The following is an 18,431-nucleotide window of genomic DNA, read 5'->3' as shown; positions in this document are numbered from 1 at the left end:
CTGTTCGCAAGCGGAGCTAACTGTAGACAGACAGCCTAAGTATAGTGTGCATCTCCTACTGCCAATGGATCTTTATGCCGATGTGCACACGAGACCCTGACCTTTCGTTGCATTCCAACGATTGACTATACATTGTCCCTTGCCAGACCCTTGGTCCTCTGCATCACTGGCAAGAGAAAACCACACTGGAAAGATCCCAGTATTCGAAAAAAGACAAACAACTCTACTTTCATAATACTATACTTTTACAACCGGTACATTATATATAAGGCTTATTTCAATGGCTTCTCACAAAGAAACTTTCGCGCAAACGCACAATCGTGATCGTTGAACTCCAGCTCATGAAATTGTAAACAATTGTGGACTTCGTTACCTTGTGGTTGACCCGGTTTCCAACCCTCGGCAATTACACCTGATCCATCTATCCACGTAAATTCGCCTTCTGAAGCCAGATCATTTCCTCCAATCCAGTATTCTATGGCTGAAACTAATGCAAAAACAAAAAACCCTCCAGCAAAATGAAATCAGGAACATCGAAAACACATGACATAAATATCCTATATTGAATAATAGCAGTCTAGTCTAACAACTTTGAAAACAATATTAGTTTTGATTACTTTGACTCAAAAAAACGTTGAAGCTATCAATTTGAAGAATAGTTGAAATTAGTCGGTATTTTGAAGGAAACGAGACAATCAACTAACTATCAATGATATCTTGTAGATCCCTCCACTTAACGTTTGCGTAGAGCCCAAGTCTGAAAATGTCTCAATGAAAAGGGGCATAATGCTGTTCAATGTCTATCACACAGATGCAATTGGTATGTGATTATGGTGCAAATTTTATTTTAGAACTAATTTAGGTACCCCTTTAAAATTGGGGCCATGTCGTTCGCTGTTGGGGGCTTAACGTCTGTATGTGACCTTTTATTTGATGAACAAATATTAGATATAATGGAGGAACTAATGACAGAAAAGTTGGTGGGAAATGCGTGGCGAAAGTTGTGCGATACCAGGGGCTAATTGAGAAGGACGCAATGACGAGCTTTGCGTCATGGTTTAACGCCCCCTTGAGTTTTTTGTGCCCCTAACAGATGGCAATGAAATGCAATGAAATGGGGTTTAACGTCCTACTGTTCTGCTCCTATACTGGGCTATTGAAGACGACCATACGCCATACAGTGTGCTACGAGGGAAATTTTGCCCGGGCAGCGGCACTATCGCCTACTCTTATATCGAATTCCAACTGCCAAGGGATCTTTTACGTGCATTCCAATGTATACACAGGGCCTCGGTTGTTCGTCTCATCCGAAGAACTAGACAGCTGTCCTTGTCAGGCCCTCCGTTCTGCACCACTGACAATGCGGTTGTCTACATTATAATTATAATCATAATGCCTAACCAATGTCAAACATATACTGTGGGTCAGATATGCTACAAATGTTCGTTCCACAAAGACCAATATTACCCAACGGCACTGGCAGGGACCCCCACCCCCACCCCACCCCGGCACACAACAATATAAATATATTTTTTTTTTTTTTTTTTTTTTTTTGGGGGGGGGGGGGGGGGGTCCGGACGGGATCTTGTTTGCCATGCAAAATCATGGGTCACCACGCTCTGTGTGATACATGGTGGGTTATCAACCTAATAAATAAGGATTTAACGTTCTACTTCGCTACCAGAGTCATGAAGAAGGGATAACAATCTCTTGCACAAACTAAGAAGAAGACAGACATCGTGATTTTCTTACATGATCTTTTAGGGCACTTAATTACTGTATAAAACAAAAAAAGTTTAACACATACTTATGGAAGAACAATTACTAATCATTGATATGCACCTTGCCTTTCATCATGTTGTTGTCATGCATGCTTTCTGATTGCTCGCTAGCCTGGAGGTCGTGTGTTAGATCCCTGCAATGGCAGAGACGTTCATCGGGATTTTCCGACGTGGTTTCCCCTTGTAGTCTTGGGGCTCAGGGCGGGGGTGGGGTGGGTGTCCATCAAATGGGCACAAAACCAGACCCAACTTTGCGTTGAATACGATGCCAAGTGGTAATCAGTCCGCCGTTGGGGCGTTTTCGAGATATTCAGGTTCAAAGGTCAAATGGGTTCATTTGCACTGAAAGTGAATGCGCGGTCATTCTTGTATCATCAAAATAAGCTGAAAATGATCGAAAGTAATCACACTTTCAATAAAAATGTAAACGTGCTAAATTCACCTTTGTTCTTTGTGACCCCAAATGTCAAAAGGTCACATTTTCCGTTTTAGCACTAGGAAGATTTAAAGTAATAAATGTCAGCGTAAAATATAAAAACTAAAGCGAAACCTGTTCTAATTAATAATAGGAACATTTAAAATTTATCTTTAGGTGGTCTGAGCACCGAACTTTTACTTTGGAACGTCAAAAATGAACTTGCATAACAGAACCAAAACGCTTCGGAACCTGTTTCAAAGGTACGTAAAAACTGTTAAATCCAAATCTCTCCGAATTAGTTTTACAACGAATGCTATACATAATGATACTAGTTGTCTGGAAAAAAACCAATTGAATAGTTTCATGGCTGGACTCCAGTCTGCAGGCCGCGTCACAAAGCCTGCCAAAATTTTCCCCGCTAACATTTACCAATACGACATATATATCCTGTGAACTACATACAATGCATTCGTCGGTTATATCTGCGTCCATGTCCCGGCGAACTTCATAAAAAATTTGCAAACTTTTAATCTCGTCGTCAGATACATGTTTTCCCGTCACAGATTAACGTCGGTTTTTATAGACTGGGATTCTCGGAAATCCACGCGGTCTGCAGACTGGAGTCCAACACTGAAACTATTCAGTTGTTTTTCAGATAACTAGTATCATTATGTATAACAATCGCTGTGAAACAAATCGGAGAGATTTCGATTTGACAGTTTTTACGTATTTTTGAAACAGGTTTCAAAGTGTGTTGGTTCTGTTATGCAAGATCATTTTCGACGTTCCAAAGTAAAAGTTCGGTGCTAAGACCCCATAAAGATAAATTTTAAATGTTCCTATTATTAATTAGACGGGTTTCGCTTTAGTTTTTATATTTTACGTTGACATTTTATTGCTTTAAATCTTCCTAGTGAAAAAACGGTAAATTTCCCCTTTTGACCTCCAGGGTCACTAAGACTAAAGGTGGATTTAGCAAGTTTACATTTTTATTGAAAGTGTGATTACTTTCGATCATTTTCAGGTTCTTTTCATAATACAAGAATGACTGCGCATTCACTTTCAGTGCAAATTAACTCCTTTGACCTTTGACCCCAAATATCTGGAAAACGCCCCAACGACGGACTGATTACCACTAGGCATCGTATTATACGCAAAATTTTACCCTAGAAAAGTTGGGTCTGGTTTTGTGCCCATTTGATTGACCCCCCCCCCCCCGCGGTGAGCCTCTGGTATATTGTCGGTGGTGCAGGAAGGGGGACCTGACAAGGACAGTTGTCTAGTTGTTCTGATGGTACGAAAAGCCGAGGTCCCGTGTATACATTGGCGTGCACGTAAAAGATCCCTTGGCAGTATAGATTCGATATAAGAGTAGGACATAATGACGTATATCTGTCTTCATTAGCCCAGTCGGAGTAGAACAGTAGGACGTTAAACCCCATTTCATTTCATATTTGTACATAATTGTCCTACACATTTGTTACTGTACTTGCTTGAAAACGTTGAGAGAATACCCCCAGAAACGTAGCCTAAGTAAATCAGTAATTTTTCTTCCATAAGTATGTGTTAAAGTTATTTTCTTACATGGTTTAAGTGTCTTCAATGCATATAATTTTATATAGAAGACGTTAGTTTCCATCACAAGTAACTGTCCACCATCTTGTTGACACTTTCCGTCGGCGTCTTCCCAATTTTTTTTTGGCGTGTTATAAATCTTGACACACAATACTCCTCCTAATATGGTCATATACCCGTCTAGATTACACCTATCTGCAATTATAACACTTCAGGTAACAGAAGATCGGCATAATTGATAAGACCTTTATTATAAACATGAAATAGACATCATTCGGTCTGACTTACTGTCAGGAAACGCATGCTTATAAAGCGTTCAACAATTAGGGACAAAAGTGATCGCCATATATGGTATTGTTTATTTATCAATTTAATTATGATGTCTATAATTACACTGCATATTCTTTTGGATGTCATTGTCAGGTCATAACACTTACCACTACTACATTCTCTTTGAAGTTCTGCCTATTAAATTAATTAGATGTTTAATAAAATCGTAGGGAGTCCGTGCCTTAACCAAGTTTATCCAGAGGTGAAACGCCAATATCAAATATGATCAAATCTGGCAGAGTTCCTGAAGTTCTATGCACCTAAATGATCGTTCAATTTGATGAAAAGTATAAAGATCACTTTGTCACACAATACAATTGTGAATAAAACCCTAAGATCAACAAAAAGGGGTCAATCTAAATGAAAATGGAACGATAACCGTCTAAAATAAATGATATTAAGAATGATCTGTACACATCCCGCGATACACATCGTATTGAGTAATAACGTCTATTTAGTGTCTGGTCACCCGATTAGATTTTATTACATACTTCGAGAAGGTATTTGTTGAGTAATAAAACCTTCTAGTAGTTTATCGAGGGCTGGCCGTCCTTACCGCACGGTACAAATAAAACCTTCTAGTAGTTTATCGAGGTTCGGGTGCTTCCGGAGTCCAAAATGGCCGCTTTATATAAATGAGAATTTTGGGGATAACTAACAAAACCCTAACCCTTTTTAAAAGACTGAACTTGGGTCTAATTTAGTTTTTACTTCTCTTAAAAGGGTTAGGGTTCGGGTTAGTATTCCCCTAAATACTCATTTGTATAAAGCGGCAATTTTGGTACGAGTTCTGGCTTGTTCTGGAATTTGTTGCTTCTAGTGTTGATAATATTTGTACCGTGCGGTAAGGACGGCCAGCCCTAGATAAACTACTAGAAGGTTTTATGACTCAACAAATACCTTCTCGAAGTATGTAATAAATTCTAATCGGGTGGTCTGGTAGGTACGATACCACATGCGTAGTTGGAACCAGGAAAAACTATACAAATACAAATGTGGCCCATTAATTGATGAATTATTGAATTAAGTCATGGCGCTTGGCCCTATGTAAAGCCGGGGCGTGGTTGGAAGAACGGTTAACGCGTGCGCGTTGGATCATATGGTTTGTCATTGATTCCCCGCTTGTACGTGACACATCGTGTGTTTTCTTCCAGTCCTCCGGTTTTCACCCTCTGCCAAGGACCCCTACATGCAAGTGAATTATTGAGATTAACTTGAACCATATGTTAGTCCCGTTCCAAAATGACCTAGTTTGTGTCGAGTGGACGTTAAGCTCTCTCTCCCCCTCTCTCTTTCCTCTGTGTAAAGTCGACTAAAACGAAATAAAAGTCCTGTCAGATTTTGTCGCTTGACAATTATTGGTTAAAATGACTACTTGGCTTTGCTCGAAATTGACCGACATGCGCAGTCGATTACAGGCTCAATCAATAGCCATCAACGCTACTTTCAACGACCCATTAATTTAAATAAAATGAAATATGGTTGAACGTCCTACTGCCATTAATTTAAGTTGCCTGGAGAAATATAGTAAAATGGCACGAACAAAAGCTCGCTGGAGAAATATAGTAAAATGGCACGAACAAAAGCTCGCTGGAGATCTCGTAAAACTATACAAAGTGATACAAGATACAACAGCAATCGTGTGATCCGATTGATCCTTTCGATTATTTGAAAACTGAAAAACAAAATATTTTTCTATTCCTAACAAAGTTAGTGCGTTCGTGCAACCAATTAAAAGAACAATGGTGAATAATCTTAACAAAAGATATGAAAAAAGGAGTTGGGAAAGGTTCTCGGATTTGGCAGGTTGCGCGACTTCAGATATAATTCGTACAAAATACTTAAACATGCATTATACAAGAGCTAAATCTGCCTATTGCAGGTCTTGCTTAGGACTTAATGTTATATAAACTATTTATTAGACATTTATTAACATGACAAGAATATAATCAACTGCAATTTTCAGCATATTCTCTTTACATTATCTTTTTTTAACTATTATAGCGATGACATTCAGCTCCTTATATAATCTTTCATAGTCGCTTTAATCAAAGCAAAATACATTTAAGTGATACCGCGGTAGAAATGTCTGAACATTATCTGTCTTACATTTGTGAATATTAAGGGTTGCTTTGTTAACTTACATTTAATGAGAACGAACGTGTGGTAGTTATTTTTACTTCTTTTAAATCAATTCATAATTTTACAGATATTTGCCTTCTTTTAAAAAAGAAATATTGTACAAGTGTCGCTATTATCAATCAAATCTATACTGATTCCCCCTTGTCAGTGATGCAGGACGGAGGGCCTGACAAGAACAGCTGTCTAGTCGTTCGGATGGGATGAAAAACCAAGGTCCCGTGTACACATTGGCGTGCACATGAAAGATCTTTTGACAGTTGGAATTCGATATACGAGTAGACCATAGTGCCGCTGTCCAGGCAAAACTTCCCTCAAAGCTCACTGTATGGCGTATGCCCGTCTTCATTAGACCAGTTCGGAGCAGAGCAGTAGGACGTTAAACCCCATTTCGTTTTATTTCCTTTCATGTCCGCCATATTGATATTTTGGTCCCTACATAATATTTGTCACAGTAATACACATACACGTATAGAAAAATGTATTACAAATCTCCATTAGACTTGAGCAAAAATGACATTTAGCAACTGAATTAGAATAGCAGAGAAAACCCTTGTTGAAATATCGCCAGAAATATTTTTTGTAAGTAACCTGTATGCCATTTTATAGAAAAACCAATCTTTCGCAACTTCGTATTTTCTTTTAAAACTCGGCCGATCCTAGATGCGTATTATTTTTTTACCTTTAAGCTCGTCGTTAACGTAGATATATTTAAAATTTACTGAACTGTTACCAGGTGCGGCTGCGTTTAAAATATAACAGGATTTGCTGAACCAATAGAAATATGTACAACCTTCAGTAGATACACATAATCGTGCACAGGCAATACGAGATATGTCGTTGATTTCAACTGAATAAAACGAAGTCACATATTTCTGTAAATCATATTTCCTGTAGATAACCTCTTCACACGTGATGACAAGAAACAGCCCAAAAGTAATACCAAAGGTATAATGCAACAACTTCATATCTACAACTTCTAAAATGAAAAAGAAAACATTAATGATTAATTGAACTTCCATCAGTCCAGGGGTCATGGTGGCTAAGTCGGTATGACTCAGGCTTGCTAGCCTGGAGGTCGGGTGTTCGATCCCTGCATTGGCCGAGTAAGTTCATCCAGATTTTCCGGCGTGATTCCCCCTTGTCAGTGATGCAGGACGGAGGGCCTGACTAGGACAGATGTCTAGTCGTTCGGATGGGTCGAAAGACCGAGGTCCCGTGTACACATTGGCGTGCACGTAAAAGATCCCTTGAAAGTTGGAAATCGATATAAGAGTAGGCCGTTGTGCCATTATCCAGGCAAAATGTCCCTCATAGCACACTGTATGGCGTAGGCCCGTCTACATTAGCCCAGTTCGGAGCAGAACAGTAGGACTTAAACCCCACTTCATTTCCATAAGTTCAAATAATTAATGTGAGAGAGATGGGAGGGATCAGTTTAACGTCCACTTGACACAAACTTGGTCATTTCGGGACTAACATCTCAATACGCTTGTGCGTAGGGGTCTTTAACAGTCGAAGGAAAACAGAAGGCCCAACGAGGTTGAAAAAGCGACCCTACTCCTTGTCACGTACAAGCGGGAATTCGGGACTAACATCTCAATAATTAGCTTGTGCGTAGGGGTCTTTAACAGTCGAAGGAAAACGGAAGGCCAGGAGAAAACCCACGAGGTTGAAAAAACGACCCTACTCCTTGTCACGTACAAGCGGGCATTCGGAACCACGCCGCTTGAACCAATGACAGACCCTGTGATTTCACGCGCACGCGTTAAACCTCAATCAATCATAGACATAGATCACATGTAACCAAAAATACGTAAACTTATCCAAACAAGAGTTATCCGTAGTGAAATAGTATCCATCCGCCATGGAAGGGGAAACATAATACGAATAGTGTAGGTGGTTAATCCTGGAGGATATTCAAAGACAAACAAATCCATAAAATGAAATTCCAAATCGATTAAATAGGAGAAATTTCTAAATTGCGAAACTATTAAACTATTTTAATTATTGTTCGTTTTTACTTGTGTCCATGGAATAGCAATTATATTATGCCTCTCGTGCCGGTAAATACACAACTATATAAACTCACCAAATTACAATTAGCTTAAAAAAAACATCAGCGATGATAGCATTCAAACAAATTAGTATAAAATTGATTTAACGTCGGTGGCCATCTTTGATGACGTCATAGTGGGATAACCTACCACGTGGTAAGTGTCCACCCACGTTCAAAATACTTATTTAGGCACCAACTAAACATTTCTACAAATAAATTCTCCCTACTCAAATTTTCCTACAGAACCATAGTCGGGTCCCGGATTATATATGCCAGTTTCATCTAGGTGGCCTCGCCACCATAATTTATGAGCAAGCTGGATGATCAAAAAAAAATATCAAAAGATCCTAGTACAATGAGGTCCATTTCGTTTGGGCGCTTTTATAATCAAATACAACTACGTCTTTCAAATGTTTTCTTAATATTCGATTCATTAATTCTATTTTCTATCTAAATATGTATACCCGTAAATACGGACATAACGTGTCCGATCTACCACGTAGATATTTATCGGAATATTGCTAAACAAAACAAAACTTCATATAATGATGTTAATGTCACAATCAAGCACGGCATTGTTATGGTGTACTTTTAGTACGTTTCGTTAATCACATTATGTCGTACGTGTAAAGGGTCTGCTACTATTTAGACCTGTGCTGGCAAAATGAGTTGGCATGCGAGAATTCTAATATTGAGATACAGACAAAACAAGTGAAAAATTGATTTTGATCGAAATTGAGATTTTCACAAAAATGAGCTTATAATTATACTGTCTATCGACCCAAAAGACCAAAAATAGCAATAAAACATTTTCAAACTTTTTTATTTGGACGTTTTGTAAGAGTACTGCATCCATAAATCTTTATTTTTTCTTAAAATTCTCAGCGAAATTAGTTATTTTTGTCCGCTCGCATCGTGACGACCGTTAAAGCCCCTTAGACAATACATGTACTTGGCATTGTTGTGAAGCGGCGACTCTTTAGTTTATAGCTATGGCCACATTATCACCGATGGTCTCATTTTCAACGAGCACAAACGAATTTTAAAACCCGAACATTACGTAAACACAACCAGCTGATTGATGCTGACATCCCGCGCGGCATACTATAAATTAATTCCCTAGCTTAAAATCAGGACCGCGTATTTAAGTAATACTAGCTAATTATCATGGATTAATTATTCGTTGATTGATAATTGCCAATGATATACATATGAAGCCTTCCGCAAGTCATTATTTACTCCGAACAATTAATCGAAGCGGTCATTATTTGATATTTCGTTTCGTCGTAGACAAAAATCATATTTTGATAGTTGAATTCTGTGGCTCTATACGACACCTAAATTAAAAAAACCAAACATGCCTTATTGGATATTATTGTTTCAAATTTTATTATCACTATGGGTAGGAAACGTGAATTTTGATAGTTGAATTCCGATTATATGGCTCCAAACGGCATGTAAAATAAACAAGCATGCCTAATTGGATATTATTGTTTAAAATTAAATTATCACCATGGGTCGGAAACGTGAGAAAACTAAACCAGTCGAATAACGACGATTATCGAGCGAGAAAACGACCCGCCATTTGTTTAATTATACCGCTGCCAAAACGCACTAAAGTGAACGTAAGCATCTCTTACAATTCATAATATTGAAATTTCTGTCCGTAATTGAGATTCTGATACCGTTACCTAAAAATAACAAAATACATGTTGTACACGCAAAACCTTATTCTAATTCAGTCGTGTGATTGAGATTCTGATACCGTTGCCTGGAAATAACAAAATACATATAGTACACGCACAACCTTGTTTTAATTCAGTCGTGTGACAAAGTTAACAGAACACCCTATACCTGTCTGGGCTTCTTTGACTTACCCGAAATTAAACTTGATTACCCAATAAATAATCTTATCCCCTGACCACCGAGGTTCTAATTATTTGGTGAGATGAACAGAAGTTATTTTCATACAAATTATAATGTACAAAACATAGAGTATGGAGTATTCTTTTTTGATCTAAATTGTAAAACTATGACAAGGAATGTGAATATGCCGCATGTGTTGTGGATGTTTTGTTACGAAAAGAGTGCATTACTGTACAACAATGAAAACACGGTCATTTCAATGCTTCTTCAATGTTAAAAAAAGAATTTAACTTCCAGGCGACTTAAATTATTTTAATGATTGGCCATGTAGACTGACACATCTTCTTTGAATCAACCTAAAACTACGTTTTTGTTTTCAGCACCCTTGCATATTACAAAATATAGTAACAAATATTAGGTGAAAAAAGTCAATAATTGAAAACCATGACGCGGGGTACAGATACCTTATACTACGACATTCGTATTCAGTACCCCTAAAAACCAATAAAATGACATATTGCAGAACACGGTTACAATTATACTGCGAAACCCCCAAAATTGCCATTTTGGTCGCCATATTGGTCAAATTAAATCAACATTGCTGCTTTTATCTTACAGTGAATAGATGAGCTTCTGGTATCAAATATTTAACACAAAATGAAATTTTAAAATTGACACACGAATAGCGTGCCAGAATGCTTTCGAGCGCTATTTGTAATAAAACGAGTTCAACCATATCCAAATAGGAGACCATTACCGATCACGATTGGAGTAACCAGACGCCAGAGAATGCCATTCCATTTGGACTCTTCACGTATTTCACTAAACATAACTGCTTAGAAATTACAGTAAAACATTGATTGAAAGTAAATCAGTTTATACATTCATATATTATTATATGCGTTACGACCCATTTATGTCCATTTTTAGGTGCCACAGATTTGAGATTTAGCTCCTTTAACCCCAATGAATATTCCATGTGATTTGAAAAGGATCAAACAGGAATTCTTTTTTCATGGGCCTGTACCTTTAAAACGTTTCAAATTAGTTTTTAAATTGTATAAGCTTGTATTGGGTGTTTAATATAAAGAGTTTACAGGATACTACTGCATTAGTACATAACCCTTTGTGGTCTTAATCAGTTTATATAATTCTGATCAATATTTGCTAAAAGAAAGAAAAAAAAAAGCTTTTACAGATTACTTGTCTACTTAACATTTCATTATAAAAACATTTACACCTATTTTACTTTTATGATTAATGGAAACGACGCTTTGTTATCTTTCATAAAATATTTGCTACATTTAACATTAAAGTTGAAAGAAACCTTTGGTACCTAAAAGGTTAATTATGAAAACCTATTAACACAATTTAGTTTGTATTATCAATCAAAATAATCTTTATTGTCTTTCACCAATCTATACTAATATTTGTGACCGTGTTTGTTTGTTTGTCGGTCTGTCGGCTACGCTATAGGGCTGTTCCGATGCTGACCCGGGGAGTAACATTTGCGGTTTAAAGTTATGCAAATAAATGAAATGAAATGAAATGGGGTTTAACGTCCTAACTATTCTGCTCCGAACTGGGGTAATGAAGACTTGTAAACGCCATACAGTGTGCAATGAGGGAAATTTTGCCCGGACAGCGGCACTACGGCCTACTCTTATATCGAATTCCAGCTGTCAAGGGATCTTTTACGTGCACGCCGATGTGTGCACGGGACCTGTTTTTGTCCCATCCGAACGACTAGACAGCTGGCCTTGTCAGACCCCTTGTCCTGCATCACTGACAAGGTGGAAACACGCCGGAAAATTTGGATTTGTTTAGTTTGCTCTTAATATTTGTCGAATGACCCAGCGCTTGAACTTTATTCATTGGGTTCCGTCGACCAAACTCAACCCCACTGCTCATATTGGTAGCAAGGTATATCATCATGATTTCCACGAGCTACACTTTGGTATATATAATACCAGCAGCTACAGGCGCCAAATCAAATTCTTGATGGCATGATACAAACAGCATGATATAGTACAGTCAGACACCAGTGTACTAAACGTGGCCAACGCTCAAGAATGTCTTCCAGTGGCAAGGTCAAGGTCTTGGAATGTGTACTGATGACATATTTTCTAAAGACCAGGTTGTGTTACCAAATTAACACGTTTTCTGGCTGCTCGAGGACAATGCTCCAGTTCTCACCGCTCATGTAGAAGTAAGCGATGCAGAGGCTTTTGGCTTTACCCCAGCTCCCTCTGGCACCTTCCTCTTCTAACTCGATGAGTCCTCAAGAGCCGAAGATTTGGACTGATTTAAGGTCATAACTGATGTGGATGAGTTCATTGGGGGTCAGGTTACAAACAGTTGTTTACTAATAGTAAGTGCAGGAGGACCGCACTACACACAAAAAAATCTACAAGATAAACCTGCGGACAAGACAGAAAATAGACATTGCACCAAATAAACAAATATCAAATCCAGTCAATGGATCCGGGGGCCAGCCGTAAGCGTCCATTGCGCTCTACGGGGTTAATGATACTGGGGAAGTGGTGGAGCAAGTGCACTGATGCCAATGGAAATTTTGTTGACAAATACGTTTAACACAACATTGAATCATATTGAAAATTATGTTAGTGCCGAAATGAGCCAGTCTGTGTCGAGTAGACGTTACCCCCCCCCCCCCCCTGTCTCACCAGATTTTTCCCAGAACAACATATAGTCAGAGAATTTCCTAATATATATTTATGTATGAAACTTGTCGAGATGTGCCGTAAGAAATATTATACTGGTATGGTGATTGGTGTTGTGTATGAACAGTTATTCAGTCATTTAAGGATACAATCATGGGAGGTACGCACGTTACTTACACTCACTTTCGTGTTTCGGGACTAACATGTAATGAATTGTACTGTCATTATTCGATCGCATGATATGTTCATTAGGCGAAGCTGTGCTTAAAAGTAAAATTAATGTGTTTTATACATCATAAGGGGTGTTCATGATTAAGACTCCATTAAAACCTTAACAAGTTCCCAGAAAAAAACCATCATGTTGGGTTCAACATCAGTTGGTTCAGAAAAGGTTTTATTCTGAGATGTTTTTCACCACAAGTGATCCGCAAAATATCTCCTAGACCCACTTGTCTCCCTGTGTGGTACTACATTCGACAAGATATATGACTTATAATTTCTTTTTTCAATTTTTTTTCAGACCCCCTAATTACACCGTGTGGTACTAGATTCTCAAAGGTTTTTGACTTATATGGTAATTAGTGATACGTTCAAATACTTTATGGTAATTCAAGTATGTCAAATAATTTTGTGCTAATACAAGTAGGCCAAATACGTTTATGGTAATAGATGTTGAGGGCCATTTTGCCCGGCCTACTCTTATTCCATTTGTCAAGGGGTCTTTTACGTGCACGCGGCGATTAAACACTGTTCCTTGCCATAATCTCCGTCCCGCAACAATACCAAACACATGACCTCCAATATCGTCGTTCAGTTCTATATAATATAATGGTTGCATTATTCGTTAGTTAATGTTCGCTTAAATACAACTTTAGAAATCTCCGTCCCGCAACAATACCAAACACATGACCTCCAATATCGTCGTTCAGTTCTATATAATATAATGGTTGCATTATTCGTTAGTTAATGTTCGCTTAAATACAACTTTAGAAATAAACTGTACTATTTCTTAAAATTTTTATTTTTAAATTTTTTTATATATCAGATGATAAGTTAGATATCCCGCGGTTTAGCTCATGCCTTCAGGTAAGCCGTTTTATATCAAATAAGTTTTAATTACCACGCTAGAAAATAAAAATAGATATCAAGTATACATCTAAATGATACCCTGGTTATGATTATCTTTTAATAAACAGACGAAAACTATAAATATTACCTACCTGTGTATGTGTATGTTTTCAAGATTGACAAACTCACAAACTTTCTAATCGACCAACTAATGTCAATAACTTTCTGGGTTTTTTATAGTCAGTCAAGGTATCACTGACGCCCATCTAGATAATTTCAGCGAATGATATAAGTAATCAATAACTATGTTTATACAGAAGTAGAATAAGTGATTGCCATGTGAACTACTCGCTGTCTGGGCAATATTTCCGTCATAGTAGACTGCATGTAGTATGTCCGTCTTCATTAGCACAGTCAGGGCAGATTCCTTTCATTTCGAATTCAAGTTCATTTTGAAATGTGAAATAGTTATCTTTAATGCGTATATGTCAGGATTTAATTAAAACTAGTTAAATAAGAGAGAGAGAGAGAGAGAGAGAAATGGGGTTTAACGTCCACTCGACACAAACTAAGTTATTTCGGGACCAATACATGATTTAACTTTATTTCAATAATTCGCTTGCGCGTAGTCTGGACGCCAGGGCCGAGAACCCACTTTTGTTTGATATATAATGTTTCTCAGTGGATTATTGTTGGGTAGGATCCCCTTGATTATTCCAGGGTGGGTGTGGTCGTGTCACCATTGGGGAAAATTAAATATTCAAGATGGCGGCCAAAAATGGTGAGCAAAATACAAAGAAATCATTTTTCACCATCCTAGGTCGTCTAATATATCGTTTGATATATTTTCGGGGTCGCTGAACACGAAATCGGGCATATTTTTAACATCCGACCTATTCGGATATTCAAAATGGCGGCGGAAGTACAAGAATTTCATATTTCGCCCTACTAGGTCTTGTGATATATCGTTTCAAATGTTACTTATAATTTTAGCGAAAATTGAAATTTCTGGAATGATTTATCATAAATCCAGCTGTGTGAACTTTTTATTCTATTTTCCGCCTTCATGATGGGTTTTATGTTAAAAACATGTCCGAATTCACGTTAGTAGGGCGAAATATGGAATTCTTGTACCTCCGATGCCATTTTTGGCAGTCATTTTAATTATACTGCTCGGAATAAGTCGGATGTTCAGTGACCCCGAAAACATATAAAACGATATATTACACGACCTAGGATGGTGAAAAATGATTTTTTTTGTACTTTTCCCACCATTTTTGGCCGCCATCTTGAATATTTAATTTTCCCCAAGGGTGACACGACCACACCCACCCTGGAAAAATCAAGGGGACTCTACCCAACAATAATCCACCGAGAAACATTATATATCAGGCAAAAGTGGGTTCAGTGATAATTTGGCATTTGACGGGTCCCGACTATTAGCAGTGGGAGGAAACCGGAGGTCCCAGAGAAAAGCCGCGGGGTTGGACAGGCGAACCTATACCTTGTTACCTACAACCGGGGAATCGACACCACGCCAGTTGACTCAATGACAGACCGTATGATAGAACGCGCATGTGCTAACCATTTGCCCCCCCCCCCCTCCCGGTTAAATAAGTATAGTCGGTATATAAACCAGGATTTTATTAAATTAGTGAATAACGAACATCGAGGTGGCCTGCCACATTATTTGCGAATAAAGAGGGGCTCGCTGCCTCGTTATTTAACTTGTTATTCTGGATTCAAATATGAAGCTAGGCATCACTAGAATGACCGATGCCAAGTATACCCCAGTAGCATAACACACAGCAAACGACATCTAGACGAAAAACAGCCCAGTGTCATTCAAGCAGCGAATAACGAGGTATTTGTTATTCGTGTTCCACCTCGTTATTGGGGATTCAAATATGGAGGTTTTTTTTTAGGTATCTTTTAATTAAAAACGATAAAAACAAGCATTCGATGCATGTGTTCATGGACTAAATGAATAGATTAGAATAAAATAATACCAACACTTACTGAAATGGGACCAATTAGACATAATATTAAAACTAGTAAAGGGAATATAATTAAAATCAAGTAATTAACTGTGCAGAGTAGAATATGTATCAATTTTAGGTGTAAACAAATCTGTTATACAACAAACCTTATAAATTATTAAATACTAGTTAGAGAAAGCAAATTTAAATCAATAAATACAAGGTGCAAAGATCTCTCTCACAATGGATATTGACACAATTGGTGGCTTTAAAGAAGTTATATATCAATAACAGAACACAATTTTTATGGGAAAACAATCACTGGTTTTATTCTAATAGCACGACGTTTCGACAAGTATCCTCTTATCGTTATCAAGCACAATGACATTTAGTAAACTTGGATTTAATATATAAGAGTTCATGATGAAGCCATTTACAAAAATTAAATAATAATAACATTAAGAAGTAAAAGATTAAGCAAAAACAACACAATATAATAGACCCACGGTCCAACCAAAGGATAATTTTGACTAACAATGTTATTATTATTTAATTTTTGTAAATGGCTTCATCATGAGATCTTATATATTAAATCCCCGTTTTTATTCATTCTGTTCTTAATAAAAAAAATGGTAATGCACGGACTTTTTCTAATTTGTTCGTTATCTTTTATCTAATGACAGCCAATTCTTTTTTTGAATTGTCAGATATCCTCTCACCGTCTCATATAATAGCTTTTCATCTTCAACTGAATTATCAGTGAAATGAAATTCGATCGCGTGTCTGTTATCGCTCCTTGCTTCAATCAGTTATCTATATACATGTACTCGTGTTTCGTGTTGGTCGTCACTCCCCGTGCTTGTTACACATCTCCCGTAGCAATGATCTCTGTGTTCAAGTTATATTTGGGATGTATTTAACCAGTTCTATCACATATTTTATAATGACTGACACCAATATTGTCCTTTAATTGACAGAAAGCTGACACAAAGGGTAAAACAAGATGAATATAAAGAGTTCTATGGCAAACAATTACTGTATTTAATTGGAGTTACTTACTGTATTTAATTGGTGTTACTTTTCAAGAATAATATAAAGTACAGCAAAACAAGCTTATTAAACAAGTGGATTTATCAAACAAATGCCTCCTGCTTGGTTTAAATGTTAAGGACATTTTACAGTGCATGTCAACTGTAAAATACACAAGATGGGCACACAAGGTCCATCTACTCCTCCGTGGTGTGCTCGCTTAAAAACAGTTATAATTTCCTGCAGAATAAACGTGCGAATACAAATATACACGTGTTAACTTTAGTTTGGTGTTGACGAGACGTTTAACTTTATTGCATCACTGTCCTATGTCGTCAACCAAATATACACGTGTTAACTTTAGTTTGGTGTTGACGAGACGTTTAACTTTATTGCATCACTGTCCTATGTCGTCAACCAAATCGTTAATAAAAATAGAAAATAAAGACGGAGAAAACTCTCAGCCCTGGTTTACCCCGTTATAGACTGAAAACATTTGCTTAAAGCCACTATATTTTTCTTAAGACTTACACAACTTAAATAACATTTCAAGCCCTTGCATAATGTGTGTTTAATGTAGTCTACATATATTGACATTTATTTCATAATAAATGTTGAACCTTTTCTAATGTCGAACTGCGATATATCAATCATTTTTGTTGTTTATTATTTGAAGTCATATTGAAAGGAGGAATAAGCGTATTTATATAAATAAATCTTTCTCGCGTTAAAGATTTAACATATGATTGAACATATAATAAATCATCAATAATCTTATTTATGGGACCGTTGGATAACCGAATGGTAAGTACGCGCGGGTTGTATCACACGGTCTGTCATTGAGTCAACTGGCGTGGTTTCAATTCCCTGGTTGTACTTGACAACGGTAAATCAGTTGCGTATACTTCAATGCGCCCTTTCAATGTAAACTATTAAGTATCTTAATCAATTAGATACATATCCACAAATTCATATTTAGGGGAACTATTTCTACTAACAGCGTAACGGCACCATGGTAATTATTGTGGTTTGTTTTCGAGAAGTATGAGTGATAGGTTAGTTATTGAAGCGATATTTCGAGGCCTGAATTGTCAATTATTATTTATTTTATAAGTTGAATTACGACTTATTTTATTTACTTACAGCACCAGTAAAGAAAACAAGAGCCTGGAGGATATGATCCATTGAGCGTTAAACGATGCAACAACCAGCTTCATAAATTTTCAAAAGGAACAAGAAAGGTCATATCTTGAATTTTAAGAAAAGAGGATGAAGATAAAAGCAGAGACGGAGAGAGTATGGGAAGAGTGAAAAGCACGGACACCAGAAAGTAGAGCAGCAAAGAAGGGAGAGAGAAATGGGGTTTAACGTCCACTCGACACAAACTAGGTCATTTCGGGACTAACATATGGTTTTAATGTTATTTCACTAATTCGCTTGCGCGTAGGGGTCTTTAGCAGTGGGAGGAATCCGGGGGACCCGGAGAAACCCACGAGGTTGGAC

At 37.4% G+C, this 18,431-nt stretch overlaps 1 long non-coding RNA gene across 2 annotated transcripts; it reads right to left on the bottom strand.

Annotated features, from left to right (window-relative positions):
• Positions 1-347: 347 nt before the first annotated feature.
• Positions 348-17,417, bottom strand: LOC126825006 (uncharacterized). 2 transcript variants are annotated; one of them, XR_007681744.2, is made up of 4 exons: positions 16,959-17,417; positions 6,926-7,222; positions 3,784-3,969; positions 348-487 (listed from the first exon to the last, which is right to left on the bottom strand). It is a non-coding gene; the product is annotated as an uncharacterized LOC126825006 (long non-coding RNA). The 2 variants fall into 2 exon arrangements; XR_007681745.2 differs by lacking the exon at positions 16,959-17,417 and adding an exon at positions 14,073-14,186.
• Positions 17,418-18,431: the final 1,014 nt, after the last annotated feature.

The sequence above is a fragment of the Patella vulgata genome, chromosome 6 (assembly GCF_932274485.2).
Source record: "Patella vulgata chromosome 6, xgPatVulg1.2, whole genome shotgun sequence".
Classification (NCBI taxonomy): domain Eukaryota; kingdom Metazoa; phylum Mollusca; class Gastropoda; family Patellidae; genus Patella; species Patella vulgata.
This window is presented reverse-complemented; position numbering and strand designations above follow the sequence as displayed.